This window comes from Pongo abelii, chromosome 19, assembly GCF_028885655.2.
Source record: "Pongo abelii isolate AG06213 chromosome 19, NHGRI_mPonAbe1-v2.0_pri, whole genome shotgun sequence".
Lineage (NCBI taxonomy): Eukaryota > Metazoa > Chordata > Mammalia > Primates > Hominidae > Pongo > Pongo abelii.
This window is the reverse complement of record NC_072004.2, coordinates 35,046,902-35,067,592: the sequence shown is the minus strand read 5'-3', so window position 1 is coordinate 35,067,592 and position 20,691 is coordinate 35,046,902. Positions and strand designations below refer to the sequence as shown.

At 45.8% G+C, this 20,691-nt stretch overlaps 1 pseudogene; it reads right to left on the bottom strand.

Moving 5' to 3' along the window:
- Positions 1-12,476: 12,476 nt before the first annotated feature.
- The window catches only part of LOC129051291 (uncharacterized), a 28,924-nt pseudogene continuing 20,709 nt past the window's right edge, over positions 12,477-20,691 (bottom strand).

Here is a 20,691-nt window from a genome sequence, read left to right as displayed (position 1 = left end):
TGGCAGGGAGAGTGAGGCCTTTCCCTGCCTGGCTGCAGCCTTTACCCATGAGCCTCCCGTTCCTCATTCCTGCCAGATCTGCTGGACCAAGGACCAGGACCCTGGTTGGTGTTGAATGTTCTGTCTCCTCTGTGGGCTTCCCTCCCTCTGCTTCTTCCTTCTGAGGATTGCTCAATGTTCTGCCTAAACACGAATCTGACTGCATACTCTCCTGCTGATAAATCTTCAAGGATGCCTCTGATTCTGGGCAAAGCCTGAGCTTCTTAGTTTTATGTTCTGGGGGTCTCCATTGTTTGATATCCCCTCCTCAGTTTCCACTCTGCCTGTTCCTCCTCATCAAAGTATCTGTATTTTAATATGCTACCTCCTCTCCTTTTCCTCCAAGATTTTCATAATTGTGCTTGTGATGATGATGATGATGGTGATGATGGTGATGGTGAAGGTAGTAATAATGACAGTGATATTTATGTTGAGGATGATGGCGAGAATAGTGATGGTGATAATGTTGGTGATGGTGAGGAAAGTGATGTTGAAGGTGGTGACCATGATAGTGATAGTTATGCTGAGGATGATGATGATGATGATGATGATGATGATGGTGAGAATGGTGAAGGTGAGCATGGTGATGGTGATGATAAGGATGGTGATGGTAAGGTGATAATGATGGTGATGGTGAGGATGATGATGGTGAAGGTGGTGATAATGATAGTGATAGTTATGCGAGGATGATAGTGATAACGGTGAGAATGGTGAAGGTGAGCATGGTGATGGTGATGGTAATGGTGGTGATGATGAAGTGATAATGATGGTGATGGTAAGGATGGTGATGATGAGGTGGTAATGATGGTGATCGTCAGGATAGTGATGGTGAAAATAGTGGTGGTGATAATGATGATGATGGTGATGGTGAGGATGGTGATGGTGAGGATGGTGATGGTGAAGGTGGTGATGATACTGTGATAGTTATGGTGAGGATGCTGCTGCTGATGCTGGTGAGAATGGTGAGGGTGAGACTGGTGATGATAATGAGGATGGTGATGGTGCACCCCTTGATTTGGCAATTCGACATCTAAGAATTGTTCATTTATTCTCCGATTTTTTCTGGTTTTTTGGGTCAAGACTTCCCTATGTTGCCCAGGCTGGCCACGAACTACTGGCCACGAGTGATCCTCCCACTTTGGCCTCCTGAGTAGCTGTGATTACAGGCACGAACCACGGTGCCTAGATTTACCCTAGGAATTTATCCTGAGGAAATAATCAGACAAGTGTGCCAAGTGGTATTTAGAGAAGGGTATTTATTGTTGCACAGATGATAGTAGGTAAGATGTGGGAAGAATGTAAATGACCAGCAATAAGAGATTGGCTAAATAATTGTGCTACAGCTAGACAAGGGGCTGGCTTATGGCCATTCAGAACACAGACCCTCCTGATTAAGTCAAATCTCCCGTCACTGCTCTCACACACCACACATCTCCGTCCTTTTCAGCACAAATTACAATCGTAATTTTACATTTCTTTGTGAACCTCTTTGATGAATTTCTGTATCTCTCATTAGATGCTAAGCTCCATGGAGGCAAGGAGTATGCTGTGTTCATTATTGTGTCCTGCATGCCAAGTTAAGTTCCTGGAACACAGTACACTCTCAAGAATTTCTTGTTAAATGAATGACTGAATCTATATTTCTTAGTATGGAAAGATGTTTCAAATACGCAATTAAGAGAAAGAGCAGATTATAAAGCAGCATGCATGCTGTAGTACACACTGCAAATTCCCTCCTTTCTTGATCTTCTTTGGGGTACCACTTGCGCACTCTCAGTCAATGAATTATGATTGATCCAAAGTCAATCATGATAATGCTATTCTCTACTGCTAGGGATGGTCATAAGATCAGGTTCTGGCCAATCGAAACACAGATTTCCAGACCTAAAGAGAAATCCTCTGAGGGTCACCTCTGAAGTTCTTGCTTTTCTAATAAGAATACAGAAGTGACTGCTTTTGCTGGTCTTGTAAACTCATGTAGTGGTTGGAGCTGCAGTAGCCGTCTTACAGCCATGAGCTAAATTCCAATAGACTCACAAAGATGCTGGGCCTAACATTGTTGAACCAGTGAACCATAGCCAGGAACCATAGATACTCTAACTATGTAAGAAAAATGAACCTGTCTCTGTTTAAGTGACTGAACTTTCAGATTAATGCACTCCCAACAGACACAGAGCATGATCCCATCTATACCTCTATGTGCAAATATGAATAGAAAAATAATTAAAGTGATTATCTCTGTGTAGTAGGATTCTCCTTCATATTTTTTATTTTATAAAGTTTTCCCAAAGGGCATGTAAATAATAATCAGACAAATATTTCTGTACATTCAGAAAATAATCAATGGTACTAATTTTATTTTTAAAAAATAAAAAAAATATTGGGGCCCCAGAAGGTAGTTCACTACCATATGGTAAGTTAATTAGCCACGACCGAGATGAACACTTGTGGGTATCCTGGAGGACAGGTTCTGCAGCAGTGAGAGGTCCCCTCCAGAAGAGTATGTGGTTCCAAACTCCTGAGGGAGGTGGGACAGACCCCAAGGAAGTAGATGAGAACCTGAGTGAGGCTCTGTGGGGAGAGAGGATGTTCCTCAGCCCTCACAAGGACATGTCAGTTTCAAACGAAATTAAGCCCCAGCCTTGGCTGGGAAGCCTGCCAGGCAGGTTCTCAGCAGCATGGGGTGATAACAGGAGGAGGGGAAGCCTGGCAAGCTGGGGCAACTCTGGGGTCTTCAGCTGTGGCTATCTCTGGCAGCAACTGTGTTGGCTGTAAACACAGATTTCCAGGAAGCAGAGCGTTGCCATCTCTCCCATCACAAACCTGGACCATTAGGGATGTTTCCATAGCAGCATCCATGCCAGTGAGGCATCTGGACATGATCTGTGATCCCTTCTCCCACTTTTCCTTTTCTCTTAGAATGGGACAGAGCAGCCGGGAGCAGCTAGTGTCCTGTAGTGACTCCAGTTTGCTGCTCTCTTCCTCATCTTCTTCCTCCTGTCCTCTGTCTCCTCTGCATCCTTCACCTTCTACATCAGGAAGCTCAAGTCCCTGGGCTGAGCCTGGGCTTCTCATCTAAATCACGGAGTGCCAGTCAATGCCTCCCTTCCTCTTCCCAGGGAGCAACTTCAATCTTCCCTGCCTGTAGTGGGGAGCTAGACCCTGCTCCTTATTCCCTGTGGGACCATCCGCAGCCTGTTTCCTCATCCCTGTAATGGGACTGCAGTCCTCCCTGCCCACCTGGCAGTGCCAATTCCAGGCCGGGAGCCCTCCTGGGAAAATCAACAGTGTGGGTGATACGGTGGGTGTTTGTGTGTGTGGAGGAGTGGGGCTGCCACCTGGCCATTTACAGACCCCACCCCTCTCTCCCTGTGTTTGTCTCATGTCAGGAATCCCTCTCCTTTGTGCCATGAAACATAAGGCATTTTCAGATCCATCATCTCACTGAGCCTTGCATCTCCTTGGTGAAGTTGGAGTTATTGTCACCATTCTACTGATGAGTAAAATGAGGCTCAGAAAGGGGAAAGTCGTTGTCAGGGTTCCGCTGTGGACTTATAGCGGAGCTGGGATTACGATGCGTGTTCTGGATTCCTGGCGGGGTCCTGGCCCATCTGCAGCTAAGGCCTGTCTTTCTGCTCCCATGAGGTCCCTTTTCCATTGCTTTCCTCCCCATGACAGCCACTGTCACCACCACTCCGGGTGTGTGCTCACTGTCACACCACACCTCGCTGACCCCTGCGTCTGGGCTGGAACCCACCATATCCATCAGACGATTTTCCTCAATGGTTGTTGGGCTCCAAATCCACTCTCCCCAGACTGACACAAATTGCACTACAGGGGGCCGCGAGTGTAGGCATTTCTGATCTAGAGAGAGAGAGATGGTCCCATAGAAATGTCAACATCACTTGGTGAAGAGGAGAGTGGAAACACAGGAGAAAGTTCAGGGAGTGATGTCAGGAGGAGGTGGCCCTTGAGTTGGGTCTTGAGGGATGTGTAAGAGTTACCAGGCAAGGAACGCTGGGAAGGACATTCCAGGAGGAAAGAGCAGCATTCTCCAAGGCTCAGACAGGTCTGGTGGCTACAAGGTAGAGCTGGGTGATCTGGACCCCTTGAGACAGTGCTCCCTTTTCAGGAGGAAATCTGCAGTTCCCATACCATGGGATGTCTCAGAGTCCCCCAGAGATCTTGGGAAATTCCTGGGTCCAGTTCCCAGGCATTCTAGTCCAGGCAGAGGAATCCGCACTTCTCACAGGCAGGGGCTGTGACCTCACCCCACAGTTCTGATGCAGTTGCTCCCTGGATTACTCTTGGAGAAATACAAGCAGGACTGAGAGGCTTTGACCCAAGCACTGTGCAGGGGGTGGGATGGGGATAGATGTGGAATGGGCCAGAGGAATAGTGGTTGGAGCTATACCCTCCTGGACCACCTTGTCAAAATTGTGGCTCTCCCATCCCCCTTTCCCACTGACACATTCTATCCTCTTTCACTTTTCCTTTATTTTATTTCATTTTATTTTATTTTTTGTAGATTCAGGGTCTCACTATGTTATCCAGACTGGTCTCAAATTCCTGACCTCAACCATCCTCACATCTCGGCCTCCCAAAGCACTAGGATTACAGGCATGAAGCACCGTGCTCTCATCACCAACCCACATGCTGAACATTTGACTAGTTTATTTATTACCTGTTTCACTCTACTAGCATGAGGGCTACGTGAGGAAAGGGACATTGTCTATGTCATTCACTGCTGTAGCCAAGTGTCTACAATATGTAAGGTCATGGAAGCTTTTTCTGTTTTGGTTTGTAATTCTAATTTTGTGAAGCAGAAGATATGTGAGTGGACTCAGTGGCTGACAGGAAAAGGGAGAACAGTCTTGGTGTGCACAAGAGTGACAGGGAGACCTAGACAGAGAGATGTCAGAGGACAGTTCCTGGAAGAGGCTGATGGAAAGGTGGGACAACTGGGGAGGGTCTCTCTGGACATGAATTCCTTTGAAGCTGGCAGGGAGGGAGGAAGCGCCTGGGTGGAGAGGAATGCCTGAAGAACACCTCCTTGGCTTCCATATTCTTCATGAAGTGACAGGTGAGGGGCTTCCTGGGAAGAGAGGGCAGGAGGGGAGCAAATGTAGGCTGGTGATGGTGGGCCTGCAGCAGTGCCCCAGGGTGAAGGGGTGAATGCATTACTGAGGCTGGACCCTGGTCATGACCCTTGCCTTGGCCTCAAGACACATTAAAAACCAGCCTCCTCCAGTGAGCTTAGATCATGCCACTGCACTCCAGCCTGGAGACAGAGTGAGATTCCGTCTCAAAAACTAAAACAATAAAAAAGCCTCCAGTCCCAATGTGCCCAGCTGGACCATGTGCTTCTTCCTGGAGGCGCCACCATCACAATTGGAACACAAATCCTGAGTCACTGCCTCTAGAAAGCCTGCCTGGATTCAGTGCCCATCAGACTGGGCTCCTGCAGCACCTGGTCTGCCACTACTATGTGACTTGCCTCTGCCTGCCTCTTACCACAGGTGCCTGTGTTTTTACCTGCCTCAGTGAGGGCTGTTGAGGACTGGGCCCGGCTGATCCATCTTAGGGGCTACAGCAGGTGCCAGCAATGGCTGGGCTGTGTCAGGGCTGGGCAGTAGGCAGCCCAGGTTCTCACGCTGGGCACTGGGTGCCCTTTGTGGGCTCAACTGGGCATGACCACTGCTTCTGACTGGCCAGAAGATTCCTGGGAGAGGCCTGGTTATCTTGGGCTGACCCTCGCTCCCCAGTTCCTTCCTCCCTCCCTCCGTTGCTGAAACCCTTTTGCATGTCCTCAAAATCCTGCTCCAGCACCAGCAGCCCCCTGGTTTTCAGCAGCCTCAGGAAACTCTTCCTTTTCTTCCTTGCTGTGAGTAAGAGGCCCGATCCCCTGAAGACACTGCTGCCTTGCAGTCCTCTGCTGCAGCCCTTCCCTGGGCCTGAGCAGGATAGGTCCTCCTTGCTTCTCATTGCCTCCGTCTTTCAGCTCATCATCCTTCTCTCCCATAAAAATACATTCATGTGCCACAAAATGATGTTTCCATCAACCCAGACCGCATGTGCAGTGGTGGACCCATGAAACTATAATGGAGCCGAAAGACACCTACTGCCTAGCCCAGTGACATAACAATTGTAACGTTATGGCACAGTTACTTTAAAAATATATTTATTAAAAAAGATTTATAATTCTGTAGAAAAATAAATATATATCTCGTAGTGTAGCCTAAGTGTCCCGTGTTTATAAAATCTACAGTAGTACACAGTCATGCCCTACGACTTCACCTTCACTCACCACTCACTGACTCACCCAGAGAAGCTTTCAGCCCTGCACGTTCCATTCATGGTAAGTGTCCTAGACCAGTGCACCATGTCTAGGTACCATACTATATTTTTACATAGTGCAATACTATGTTTTTACTGTACTTTTCATGATATGTTTGGATGCACAAGTACTAACCATTGTGCTGCAACTGCCAACACTATTCACTGCAGTAACCTGTGCCCAGGTGTGCAGCCCGAGAGCAGAAGGCTGTGCCATAGAGCCTAGGTGTACAGTAGGTACAATATTGAGGTATGTGTAAGCACACTCTGTGACGTTCACCCAAAGAAAAATTACCCAAGGACACGGTGACACACGAAGGGAATCAGTATTGAAGCTCTTGCCCTCAGATTGCACCCAGGACCACATCCCTATGCAATGAAGACTTATCTCCCAGTTCATGGGCACTTTCTCCTGCTAAGGTGATGCCAACATGCACATAGAGAGTCCTCTTCATGCTCAGGCTCTTGGTCCCTCCACCCCTAGAGACCTTGTCTCCACCCTCCCTGAGTCACCCACTCCTACCTGTATATTCTTGTCCTTGTCACTGCAGAAACTGTAGCTACTCCAGACCCTCAATTTCAAACACCCTTTTTTTGACCATCACTTTCCTTTTTCCCACTGCCTCCCAACTCCAACACACTTCAATGACTCCAAATTTTCACTTTTGTGTCTCACTCACTTTCTTGTAAACTTCCCCTCCTCCCAGCTGAGACTATATGGTCCAGCCTGTCATCCACCCTCTCTAACACTCTCCACTCTCTTGCCCTACAATTGATTGTACTCCCAGGGCAAAACTGCACTCTGCTGAAAACCAGCCACCCGCTCCCTCTGCTCCTGCACTCAGGTGGCTGAGCACAGCCAGAGAGAAACACACATGCCTTTTGCTCTCATTTAATCATTAAGCCCAAACCTCCAGGTGGCCCTGGATGATGTCCTACAAACTCACTCATTTCCTGAGTCCATAAGTCTGCCAGACTTCTTTATTTGTTATCTTCATAAAAATATATATAATCTAAGCACGTTATGAATACCGACTGATTTAATTATCATAAAACTCTATGAATCTGTTCTATAATAATCACCATTTCACAGCTGAGGAGATGCTGGCACAGGAAGAGATGAAGTGACTTGCCCTGGAGCCCAGGCACCCAGCTCTGGAAATGCTGCCCTGTCCCCAAGCAACAGTATCGTGCCTTCTCCTTCCTCCTTAAACCTCTAAAACCTTCCCCAGCCTTCCTTACACCTGCTGCCTTGCTTCCTATTTCAATTTGAAAATAGATGCAATAAAGAGAGAACCTTCCCTGGATCCCACCCCCACATCTCCCCAGCTGCTTGCCTCTGTGCTTCCTTCTCCACCTCCGCTTGATTGTAGCTGGAGTGTCTGCACTCATGTTAGGGGAGACTTTTCTCCATCATATCCACAGCTCAACTCTCAGGTTCTTTCCTGAGTGTCCGCTTTGCACACTGCCCAATTCTGCAATGCAGCTATCCCACCCATCTCACACCCTGCATGCTTACTTATTCATCATCTGTTCTGTTCTACTACAGTGAGGGCTACACAGGGGCAGGGATTCTGGGTAACTTATTCACTGCAGATTCCAGCATATGGAGCAGTACCTGGCACCTAGAAGGTGTTGGTATTCAATGAAGTCAGTCATTTTATATGCCAGGCTCTGGCCTGCTGCTGGGGACACTAGGGTGATTCAGACAGGTCCCTGCTTATACCAAGTTTACAGTCCCATAGGGGAGACAAACACATTACCTGACAAATTTGCAGGCAGCCATTTATATTTTTCATCTTACAAAGCAGCCCTTATTGTACTTGAGAGGAAATGCACTCAAGCTGTGAGCTGTAGCCCCACCTCCTCTACTTCAGGACAGAAAGCCCCCGGCTCCAGCCCTTGCATTCCTGGGCCTCCAGGGCTACCTGAACTTTAGGAAACAGCTAGTAAGTGAGTCCAAGTCCACTTTGACTCAGAGCTGTGGGATGTCAACAAGGTGCTTCCCCTCTCTGGTCCTCAATGTCTTTGTCTATTCCAAGAGATGATGGTGCCAGCTCAGCAAGCTCCACGGGGCTGGGGCAAATGGGACAGGGATGGTGACAATGCTTTGTGGACAGAGAGGAGGAGTTCTGAGTGGCTACTGGAAAGGCACCATGTTTATTTGACAATTTCAAACATGGCAGAACTGCAGAACACAGACATCAAGACTCCCCTGTAATTCCATTTGGAGTCTAAAGCTTAGATGTTTTGTTTAAGCAGTGGCAAACATTATGTATAGATATAGATGTGGGATCATAAAATGTGTTTAAAGTTATTGATGTGGGATGACTTTGCCTATCAATATAGAAGCATTTATTTTGTTTTAATAGCTGTGAAATATCCCACTGTATGAAGAGACTAAAATCATCCTTCTATTGTGGATATTTGGATTGATGAACCATTGGACCAAAACAGAGAGGGCAATCAAAGCATTTGACAGCCTGGCAGATCAAAGTGAGAGGTTTATTACAGAAGACAGTAATGCTAAAAGGGGAGGAGAGCTAAGTGAATCCACCTGCTGCAATCAGAGCCCAGAATCCCACCACCCTAAGAGGCAAGAGACAACGTGGCTAAAAGGGCAGAGGCCCCCAGGGCTCCCAGCAGTGCCAGATGCAAACTTGTCATCCCACCCTGTGTGTGGGCTTCCTATGCCCTGGACAGTCTTTCCTGAGGCAGAGGCTGTTTTAAGAGCTTAGAGCACCCATTCTACAGCAGATTTTCTTATGAATGAGGTCCGTGTTCTGTGCTCCTCACCTATCCTGGGACCTTTTCCCAACTTGACTTTGGGTAGTGGGTGGATATAGGCCCCAGGTAAACATGAGGCCCCAGGTGGACATCAGGGCTCAATTGGACACACAGGCTCCAAGTGTATATCAGGCCCCAGGTATATACCATTTTCCTGGTACGTATTAGTAACCAAGGGGATTAGTAACCAAGTCCAGGTGTACATCAAGCTCACAAGTGGACACCCAGGCCCCATATGGACACCAGCCTACAGGTGAGCATCAGGCTGCAGGAGGATACCAAGGCCTTAGGTAGATATCAGGCCGTATAATGACACCAGGCCTCATGTGGACATCAGGGCCTAATTGGGGACTCAGGTTCTAGGAAGACACCTAGGCCTCAAGTAGCATCAGGGCCAAGGCGGATACTAGACTCCAGGTGGACATCAGGCCCCAGTTGGACACTAGGCCCTAGGTGGACACCTGGGACCCTGGTGACCATCAGGCCCCAGATTAACTCTAGGCCTTAGGTGAATATCTGATCCCAGTTGTATATCAGGCCCCAGGAGAACATCAGTCCCCAGGTGGATATCAGCTTCCAAGTTGACATCAGGCCACAAGTGAACACTGGACTTGAGGTGTACATTAGGCCTCAGATGGACACCCAGGCCCCAGGTGTACACCAGGCTCAGGTGGAAATCAAGGCACAGGTAACACCATGCCCTAGGTGGTTACCTAGGCTTCAGGTAGACATCAGACCCCAGGAGGACACCTGGGTCTCAGGTGGTCATCAGGCCCTAGGTGGAAACTCAGGTCCCAGGTGCACATCACGTTCCAAGTGGACACCCAGGCCCCATGGTGATACCCAGGTTCCAGGTGGGCACTGGGCCCCAGATGAACACCAGGCTCTGGGTGGATACCAGAACCTAGGTGGACACCCAGCTCTGAGGTGGATATCGGGCTCCAGGTGGACATCAAGTCTCGGGTAGATATCTAGTCCCCAGGTGGACATAAGGCCCCAGTTCGACACCAGACCCTGGGTGGATACCTAGGTCTCGGGTGGATGCATCTCCAGCTGAACATCAGGCTCCAGGTGGACACCCAGGCCCTAGGTGAACACTAGGTCTTAGGTGGACATTAGGCCCCAAGTGGACAACCAGGCCCCAGGTGGACACCCAGCCTTAACATGGACATCAGGCCCTAGGTAGACGGCAGGTTCAAGGTGCATATGAGGCTCCTGATAAACACCAGTCCCCAGGGAGACCCTTGTCCCCAGGTGAACACCAGCACCCAGGAAGACATCCACCTTCACCTGCACATCATTCCCCAGGTGTATACCTAGGCCCTATGGGAGCACCAGGCCCCAAGTGAGTACACAGATCCCTGGTGGCCATTAGGTACCAGGTTGACACCCAGGGCTTAAGTGGACATGAGGCCCCAGATGAATCCTAGTCCCCAGGTGGATAAATAGGCCCCAGGCATACATCAGGTCTGAGGTCTATACTCAGTCTTCAGGTGGACACTAGGCCCCATGCAGACACCAGACCCTAGATGGATACCAGGCCCTATGCAGACACCAGTCTGCAGGTGGACAGCAGGCCCCAAGGAGACATTATGCCCTGGGTTGACACCTAGGCTTCAGGGGAACACTAGGCCACAAGTGGTTCCCTATGCCCCCGGTGGACATCAAGCCTTAGTGGAATTCCTAGTTGCCAGCTGAACATCAGGCCGCAGGTGGATGCCCAGGCTCTAGGTGAATACCAGGTCTCACATGGACATTCGGCCCCAGGTGAACATCAAGCCCCAAGTGAATACCTAGGTTCCTGGTGAACATCAGGACCCAGGTGGCACTCAGGCCCTACACTCAGGCCATAGGAAATCAGAACATATGTGGACACTCAGGGCCCAGGTGGCTATCAGGCCCCAGGTTTATATCACTTTCCTGGTAGACATCAGTACCCAGGTAGATACTGGACTTCAGGTATACATCAGGTTCCTAGGTGGACCCCAGGCCCCAGGTGGACACCAGCCTACAAGTGGACATCAGACCACAGGAGGACACCCAGGCCCCAGATAGATATCAGTCTCCAGAAGAACACCCAGGCCTCAGGTGGACATCAGGTCCCAGGTTAATTCCAGACCCCATATGGAACTCAGGCCCCACCTGGACACAAGTCCCTAGGTAGATACATAGGCCCTGTAGGCCCTGGGGAACTTCAGGCCTTAGGTGAAGTTCTAGGCTACAGGTGGACATCTTGCTCCAGTTGGACATCTGGTCCCAAGTGGATATCTGTCTCCAGGTGGACACAAAGTCCCAAGTTGGACATCAGGCACCAGGAGGACTTTAGTCCTCTGGTGAACACCAGCTCCCAGGTTGATATCAGGCTACAAGTTGACACCTAGGGCCCAGATGGACACGTGGCCCCATATGAACACTAGTCCCAAGTCAGCTAGGGCCTGGGTCCACCTGGAGCCTGATGCTTAGCTAGAAACTGGATATCCACCTGAGGCCTAGGTATCTACCCAGGGACTGGTGTCAAAGTGGGGCCTGATATCCACATGGGGACTAGGTATCCACCTGGGGCTTGATATCCACCTCGAGCCAGATGACCTTCTGGAGTCTGATGTCCACCACAGGCCTGGGTGTCCATCTGGGGCCTGGTGTTGATTTGGATTCCAGTGTCTACCTGGAACCTGGGGTCATGTTGTCCACTTGGAGCCTGGAGTTTTCACCTGGGGCCTGGTAGACATCTGGCCCCAGTAAACATCAGCCTGGGGCCTGGTTGTCCACTTAGAGCCTGGAGTTTTTACCTAGGGCCTGAAGATCACCTGAGACCCAGGTGTCCAGCTGGGACACCAGACTCCAGGTGTACGCCCAGGCTCCAGGGTACAACAGGCCCCAAAAGAACTCTGGGCCATATTAAACATCAAGTCTCAGGTGGATGCCCAGGCCCCATGTGTACACCAGGCCCCAGGTAGACAGTGGACGCCAGCTGAACATCAGCCCCAAGGTTGACACCCACACTACAGGTGGATATCAGGCCCCAGGTGAAAACCTATGCTTCAGGTGTGCATCAGTCCCCAGGTGAACATAAGGCCACAGATAGACATCAGGCCTCAGGTGCACATCTGGCTCCAGGTAAACATCAGGCCTTAGGTGGATACCCAATCCCCAGGTGGACATCAGAGACCAGGTTGACACAAAAAAATCCCAGTGGGTATCATGTCCCAGTGGACATTCAGGCTCCAGGTAAACACACCAGCCCCACCGTAATCGTAACCACCTTAACGAGAAATGGTAGGTCTAAGTACCATCATGCTCCTTGCTCACAAAAGGATGCTTAGCTATTTTATTCAAAATACAACTCCATTCATCACTCTAAGCAGCGATGTGTAGAAAGGAAAAGAAAAATAAACCAGGCCTCAAGGAATCCATCCAAAATGAGGTAGATATTATAATGGACAGAAATCCCCAAATGAAATGTTATAGTTGACATAAAATAGTCTTTAAAACCCATTAATTTTCTCACACATTTGATACAGAGCATTATTTCCAGAGACTGAACTTAGAAAGAACTGCTTAAGACTAGAAGTCTTGTTCCAGCCTAGATTCCACACTGTTGAACAGCTATACTTAGTACACCACATTATACATAGCACTGACATGACCTGTGTGCATTTAATTTTCTAATATTTGTTCATCTCTGGCATACTTTATATATATATATATATTACATATATAATGTACATACATACAAGTACACACACACACAAAGTATATAAGGGTAGGATAGTATAATTGTGCAGTAACGTTTCTTGTGAAAGTGGTGGAAAGTGGATTGCGTGGGCGACATGCTGGAATGTGCTTCCATTGGCAGAAGTAAGGCTTTCAAAACTAGTCGTTTAGATTTTTCTTTAGCAACTGGGAATATTAATAATTGAAGATGTGTTGGTATAAAAATAATCATAATAATCACAATGAAGTGGTGTTAATAATTATATCACAAGATATAATAAACATTACAGATATTATAAGATGTCAAAAAAAGAAGATGTCATAAAATCTTTGAGATGATTGACACGTTAAATGCGGCCTCCTGTGCCGCCCTGGGGCGCCACTCTCGTTGGGTTCTTGGCGGTGCTCAGCGTACTCCACCTGCTCAGCCTAGGCTCCTGCGCCCCCGGAGTCGCGCCATGGGAGCGAGGATCTTGCCTAGGCCCTAGACAAGGACAATGAGGAGGGGGTGCACGTGGAGTCCCCGCGGAGAGGCTGGATGCCGTGCAGGAGCCTTTGCGGGAGTGCACAGCCTCCTCTGGAAGCCCTGGTCGCTGCCCGGTGCCTGCTGCGCCCTGGGAGCTCCGCGGCGGTGGAGCCAGGCCTGCGCTGCCGGCTCTCGGCCCCGCCTGCAGAGCCTCTGCCCTTTGTCTTGCCCCTGGGGCCCGGGCCTCAGCTGGCCCGGGGTTCCTGATGTTAGCTGACGATTGGCTGGCCTCTGGGACTGGGTCGTGGGCCTTGCGCATTGGCCGCCGCGTCACCAGCGCCAGGCCTCACCGCGGTGCTGCTGGCGATGCGGGATGCTCGGGCTCGGGGTCTGCTGGGCCCCCTGGCGCTGCGAACCCCGTCACCTTCCATCGCGGCCACCATGCTGCCCGCTGGTCAGCCCTGGTCTGCAGCCTTCCTGGGACCCCTCCGGCCCCAAGGAGGCATCACTCACAGCCGCTTGCGACACCAGGGCCGCCTGAACCTCCGCCAGGGCTGCGCCGCGCAAGTGGCTCCAGCCAGCCAGCCCTGGCCCATGAAGGAGACTTTCCGCTCCCCGAGAAGATCGCCCTCGGCAGGCATACACGGCCATGGAGGATGCAGCGGATACCTTCCAAAGTTTGTGGACACTCTTCTGCCACACCAAAAGTTTCGCCATCAGCTGCGATGCCGACTGGGGCGCAGAGACCCCTCCGGGAGGTGGACCAGACAGTGCCTTTGCTGGGCATCCGCAGTGCTGACCACCCCAAGTGCAGATCCCCACTTCGTGTTCCTCCTACTCCACGTTCCACATCCAAAATTCTCTCACCATTTCTAAGCATGAGAAATCAAAAGAAACTGAAATCAGAAAGAAAGAGAGAGAAAGCCATGAGCAAAAAAAGAGCAAAACCTTTTGGAAAGCATAAAACACCCCAAAGCCAAAAACTAATTCTTCTCTCTTTTAAACCTTCTGCACTTCCCAATGATGAATGATTTATTTTTTTTTTAACCACTGGCAATTCGTAATTATTAACTTCTCTGGCATTAATGAATAGAAGTTGAATCACATGTGGTAGTATAATTTGTATTATATGAAGCTTTCCATATTTTAAAAAATAATTGTCCAGTTTTTCTCCATGGATTAACAATTAATGGAAAATTTTCAACATTGCTGTGTTAATGTCTCCTGAGATAATTAGATGTGAGTAATTTTTATAAACAGAATTTCCTGAGTGGAATTTTCATCTTCAGGAGCTCCATAAATAACCATATCCCAAGAGAACTGTGAATTTTGGAACTGAAAGAACTGAGTCCCAACTGGTCCAGCCTGGAAGCTTTTGGGTGATCACTCTTGCAGGTGACTTCACTGCCTTCTGCTGAAGGGCCAGTGAGAGCCTGGGGGTTTCAACTTGCAAGAGCCTTACCATTTTAGGGTTAGCATTAACAATGAGGAAAAGGCATACTTTTTTGATATTCTCCGTATGTAATAAAATAGTTACCAAAACAAAGCAAAGTGTGAGTGGTGACTATTGAGAGGACCCTTTCTATCTTTGCTGGATTCCCAGAGATTTCTGGGTTTCTTTTGGAGTCAATAGTATTTCCATGTTAATTCTGAGCTCTTAAAACCCACAATATGAGTTGCAGCCAGTGACTAGAGTTGCAGCCAGTGACTAGAGTTGCAGCCAGTGACCAGTGTTGCAGCTTGTTAAGCTGATCACTGGTGGTAGAGCCTTTTCGTTCTGCTCACTTCTTAAAAGGTCAGCTTCGTCAGGGATTAGTGCTACCCTGCCAGAAATAAGCAGTTAGGAATCAAGTAAAGGAGTCAGCTAAAAGCGTAATTACGAAGTAGTGAGGTCACAGCTAGATGGTTGTTGATCTCATTTTCTCTCTGCTGCTGATTTCAAGGCTTTATACCGTGTTTTGATGTAACACAGAATGTATACTATGAAGGACAAACAGTCTGTTAGCTTCTTGGAGCTATACTCCGTTACTGGAGCAGGGGACAACAATTTGAAGGACATTATTACTTAGTTTAATCTGCCTTTGGCTAGGATAAACTTCAAGTTCCAAGGGCTGGGTTCAGTTGTTATGCAAATTTAGACTGTTGCGGTAAAATTTCCAAAAAAAAAGGATAGGACTCTTTAGATGAAATAAGAATTTAACTGTATTTGAACCCTGTTGAAGGCCAGACAAGTTTAGGCAAAATCTCATGACTGATGAGTCCCTTTAAATTCCAACATATAATCGATGTTGGTAAATATGATACGTGCACTGGAAAAGGATGTGTATTCAGTAGTCGTTGAGTGTCCCGTTCTGTATATGTCAGTTTATGTCAAGTTTGTTCATTGTGTTCATCAAATCTCCCTTTCTCTTATGGATTTTTTTCTGTTGGTTCCATCGGTAATTGAAAGGTATGTTAAAATCTATATTGTAGATTAGTCCATGTTTCTTTTAGTTATATCAGTTTCTGTAGTAAATAATTTGAAGGGATATTTTATATTTAGACATATTTAAAATTGGCATACTTTTCTGGTGACTGACATCGTAAAATCTTTTTTATCTTAGCAATATTTCTTGGCTTAAGTCTAAACTGTCAATAATAACATAGCAACATGAGCTTTGTGCTGATTAGTGTTTGCAGGCATGTTTTCCATTGTTTTACTTGCAAATGTCTGGATTATTGTATTCAGATAAATTAATTAAAACATAAAAATTAAATATAAAACATTAAAAAGTGAATATTCTAAAAATCCAGCCAGAGATGTTTCACTTTTAATTGAAGTGTTTAGGACCACGGCTCTCGCACTGTGTGCTAAGGTGCTCTAAGATGCTGTGTTTAACTGACAGGGGCACCAGCGGATAGCGTGTGGGTATGTGTATGTGTGTGTGTGTGTCTGAGATGGGGGTCTCACTCTGTCTCCCAGGCTGGAGTGTAGTGGTAAGGTCTAGGCTCACTGCAGCCTCTGCCTCCCTGAGTAGCTGGGACAACAGGCAAGCACCACCATGCCTGGCTAAGTTTTGTAATTTTAGTAGAGACGGGGTTTTGCCATGTTGCCCAGGCTGTATATTTTTGAGGGAAACAAAGCAACATTTGCTGCAGACCTTAAGAACTACTAGCCTGAGGCAGTTCATAGTTTCAAAAGTAGTTAGAAGTGCATTTCTTTACCTTTAAGATGGGTGTTGTTAATTACCGCGATGAAAGGAAGTATTGTGCTAAAGTCAGTGTGGAATAGGAATAAGGTCCAGTCGTTGAGATCCAGTCCGATTTTAAGATTTGAAAAGTTGTGCTGTGTGCCCAACAGGCACACACATCCCATTAGTAAGTAAATTGTGCTTTTTTAAGAAAGAAACAAAAATACTGTTTCTACTTCCATTGCGTGTTATTTTTTATATGTACTTGCAAATCCATCACCAAAATAAAAATAATGAACATATCCAGCACTCATAAAAGTTTCCCCTTGCCCTTTTATAATCCCAAACTTTCTGTATCTTCCTACCTTACCACTCTCCCTGACAATCACCAATCTGTCACTATAAAAGAGTTTGCCTTGTCTAGACATTTATATAAATGAAGCGTAGTATGGACTCTTTTTTGGAGGGGTCTGGCGTCTTTCACACAACATAATTATTTTGAGATTCAGCTATATTGCAGGCATCAATGGGTCATTAATTTTATTACTGAGTAGTATTCTATTGTGCAGATCGGTCACAACTTATATATCCGTTTGCCTGTTGATGGGTTTTTGCATTGCTTCCAGTTTGGGATTTACACAAATACATTTGCAATGAACATTCATGTACATAAGTTCTTATAACTTTGAGTAAATATTAGGAGTGTAATAGCTAATAGGTTTAGGTTTAGTTTTAATAGACCGTCAAAATGTTTGCCAAAATGGTTGTACCATTTTATATTTTTATCAGCAGTATATAAGAATTCCACACTCTTGCCAACACTTTGTATGGGCCTTCTTTTAAAATTTTAGACATTTTCATGTGTGTACAATAGTATTTTATTGTGGTTCCATAATGCCTAATAATATGTAGTATATCTTTATGCACTTACATGCCATCTGTATATATTTGGTAAAGTGTATGTTCACATTTTTTTTGCTTCTTCCTTTTTTGTTTTTTCTTTGCTTATTTTCTCATTATTAAATTTTAATAGTTTCTTTATATACTCTGGATTCAAATCCCTTATTAGATATGAGACTTGCCAGTATTTTCCCCTTGAGTTTTCTTTTTTGTTCTCATAACACTATCTTTCAAACAGCAGATGCTCTGAATATTGATGGGGTCCAATTTATTAATTGTTCTCGTGCATTTGGTTTTTGGGGCTTCATCTAAGACATTTTTGATTAATTGAATATTACAAAGATTTTTTTTCCGTATTTTCATCTAAAAGTTCAAAGCTTTTAATACTTTATTTTATATTTAAGTCAATGGTCCTATAAGTGACAGAGCTTTAACCCAAGTCGCTGTCATGCATAGCTGGACCCAGGGGTTTATATAAAATCGTCAAGAAATGTTCTCCTTCTTTCTCTCGACACTTTTCCTTTTGTTTTAGCCTCATTTTTTCCTTCTGAAGATGACTGTCCTCTCTCTCTGTAGCAAGAGATAGTGCGACAAATAACCCACTTTACTTTGTCCTCACAGACCACAGTGGTAGAAAAAGCAAGAGTCCTTCCTGATGATTCCAAAAAAAAAAGTACTGAAACAGTTTCTATGATCCAAGGGTAGAGTCTTTTGCCAGAGCTGGGCATCATGATCACCTCTAGGGCTGGGGCTGGTAGGTTGGGTCAGGCCCAGTTGGTGCTCATTGAAATGGTCCTCAAAGAGAAGGGGGGCTCTCAAGAGGAGAGTTGCTGTACACCCCTCCAAAAAATAGCCACTGTGTATATACCTACAATTCCTTGCCATTTTATAAGCAACTGGTTGGGTGGAAAATGACTAGAAATTCAGTTGTCATTAACTTTCATTTATAATGTCAGTAGAATGAGCCATACATTTCACATGTTGTGGGTTATGTCCATGATGGTCATTTCTGTATATTAGGTATCAATTTGGAGTATCATGTGAAGAAATATACTATTTTGTGACGTTATTCTTAAATTAATATTTTTAGGATAAAGAATTATAGGATGAAAGAAAAGTCTAGGATAGAAATAAAAGAATAGAGAAAATGGGAGCATGGATATACTGCAGAAAATGGCCAAACAGGAAAAGTACTTGTGAGAGGTATTGAAGTACATAATTGATATCACATAGACCTCCAGGAAATTACAACTACTGGCATAAGAACAAACTATCTGAATAGTCTTTGCTAATACTGAGTCTTTTCTGCTTGCAAAAGAAGTAAGAATGGTAAGGAATTGGGACATTGTTCAGATAGACCTGAATGCATTTATTTATTTACCTGTTGATGGGGTTTGGGGGTATTAATGAAGGATGTTAATAAATAATAATGGGCATGTTAGGTAATCATAATTGATTTGTCCAATTGGTCTGAAGAAAATTTTGCCTACCTTCTTTTTTGTCGAGGGATTCATTTTTAATGTCATGTTGGATTCTATGGCTTACTGAATGTGTAATTGCCTGTTTATGGATTCTGAAGAATTTTATAAAATGTATTTGCCAAACATTTTGAAAGCTTAGAACTTCTCCAAGGAAGAAGTTCTTTAGTGCTTAGTGCTGCCCTGACAAACATGGTAGCCACAGACATGTGAATATTGAGCACTTGAAATGTGGCTAGGCTGGACTGAGATGTGCTGTCAGGGTAAAACACACACTAGATTTTGAAGACTTAGTAGGAAATAAAATTAAACATATCTAATTAATAACTTTTATATTGGTTAGACATTGAAATAATATTTTGTATATATTTTACATATAAATATACATTCATGTGTATGTGTAATTAATATCTTCATATGAAATACTTCTCAATTACAATTGAAAGAATGATAACTTTGTGGTGGAGAAATCTGGCACAAACTTGATCATGTGCCTCCTGCTGTGATGTCCTAGGAAGACCACAGCAGTATTTCTGTGGTTTTCTTGTGAAAGATACATGACCTAAGTCTGGATGTGGAAACACATCAGATGGAAAAAGGTGAACGCATCCTTCATAAATGCTTATGCTCTTTAAAACTCTTAAGGTTATGAAAAATAGGGCAAAACAGAGGAACTGTTTGAAGTTGAAGGAGCTTAAGAGACACGACAATTAATGGAATGGGAAATCCTGGATTGGATCCGGGATTAGAAAGTTCAAAAAAAATGTATTTAGGGCACAACCGAGAAAATTTGGATGAGATTATAGCATCTGTTGATTGGACAGTAGTGTTGGGTGAATGCTGATATCCTGATATGGATGATTATGTTCTGGTTATGAGAACTTTTCCCAGATTCCTCATCCTTTGCCCAGTGGGTTCATGGACAATGTGGCGATGGTAGCAGGAGAAGATGCTACATGTTTCCAATAACATGAACTTCCCTGCAGCAGTGCTGCCCACTGCCCAGATGAGTGCCCTGACTGCCGACAATGAGCAATGCTGAGACCCTGGAAAGAGGAACTGCCCTGCCTAGACCAGACAGATTTCTGGTAATGTTGTAATAATATTTTCTCCTTTCCTTCATGGAAGTGGTAAAGAATTGCCGTCACTTTAATAGATGCGTATCGGAATATGGACTCCGCTTCATATGCTTCTCATAGCATCAAATTATTTACATTTGCTGAGTTCTTATTCTCTGCTATCATACAATTACTGCTTATGATGGAGCTTATTTTACAAAAAAAGAAGTGATGTGATGGGCTTCAGCCCATATTTATTGGTCTTGTGACATCCCACATCACCCAGAGGAACATGACCTCACAAGAATCAGTTACTTCACCAACTGTGAGACGCTGAGGGGCTGGGTTTCTATCCTATGAGATGTGTTAGATGCCCTGACCCAAGAGCCCTCCTACCCAGAATGCATGGTTCCGTGTAGCAAGGATCATTGTGATGGTGGTGATGATGATGGTGAGGATGGTGATGGTGAAGGTGGAGGTGGTGATAATGAAGTGATAGTTATGTTGAGGATGATGAAGGTGATGATGATGGTGAGGATGGTAAAGGTGAACATAGTGATGGTGAGAATGGTGATGGTGGTGATTGTGATGGTGATGATAAGGATGGTGATGGCGAAGGTGGTGATGATAACAGCGATAGTTATGGTGAGGATAATGGTGATGATGATGAGGATGATGATGGTGAGAATGGTGATAGTGATGATGATAGTGATGGTAATGTTGATAATGATTATGATTATGAG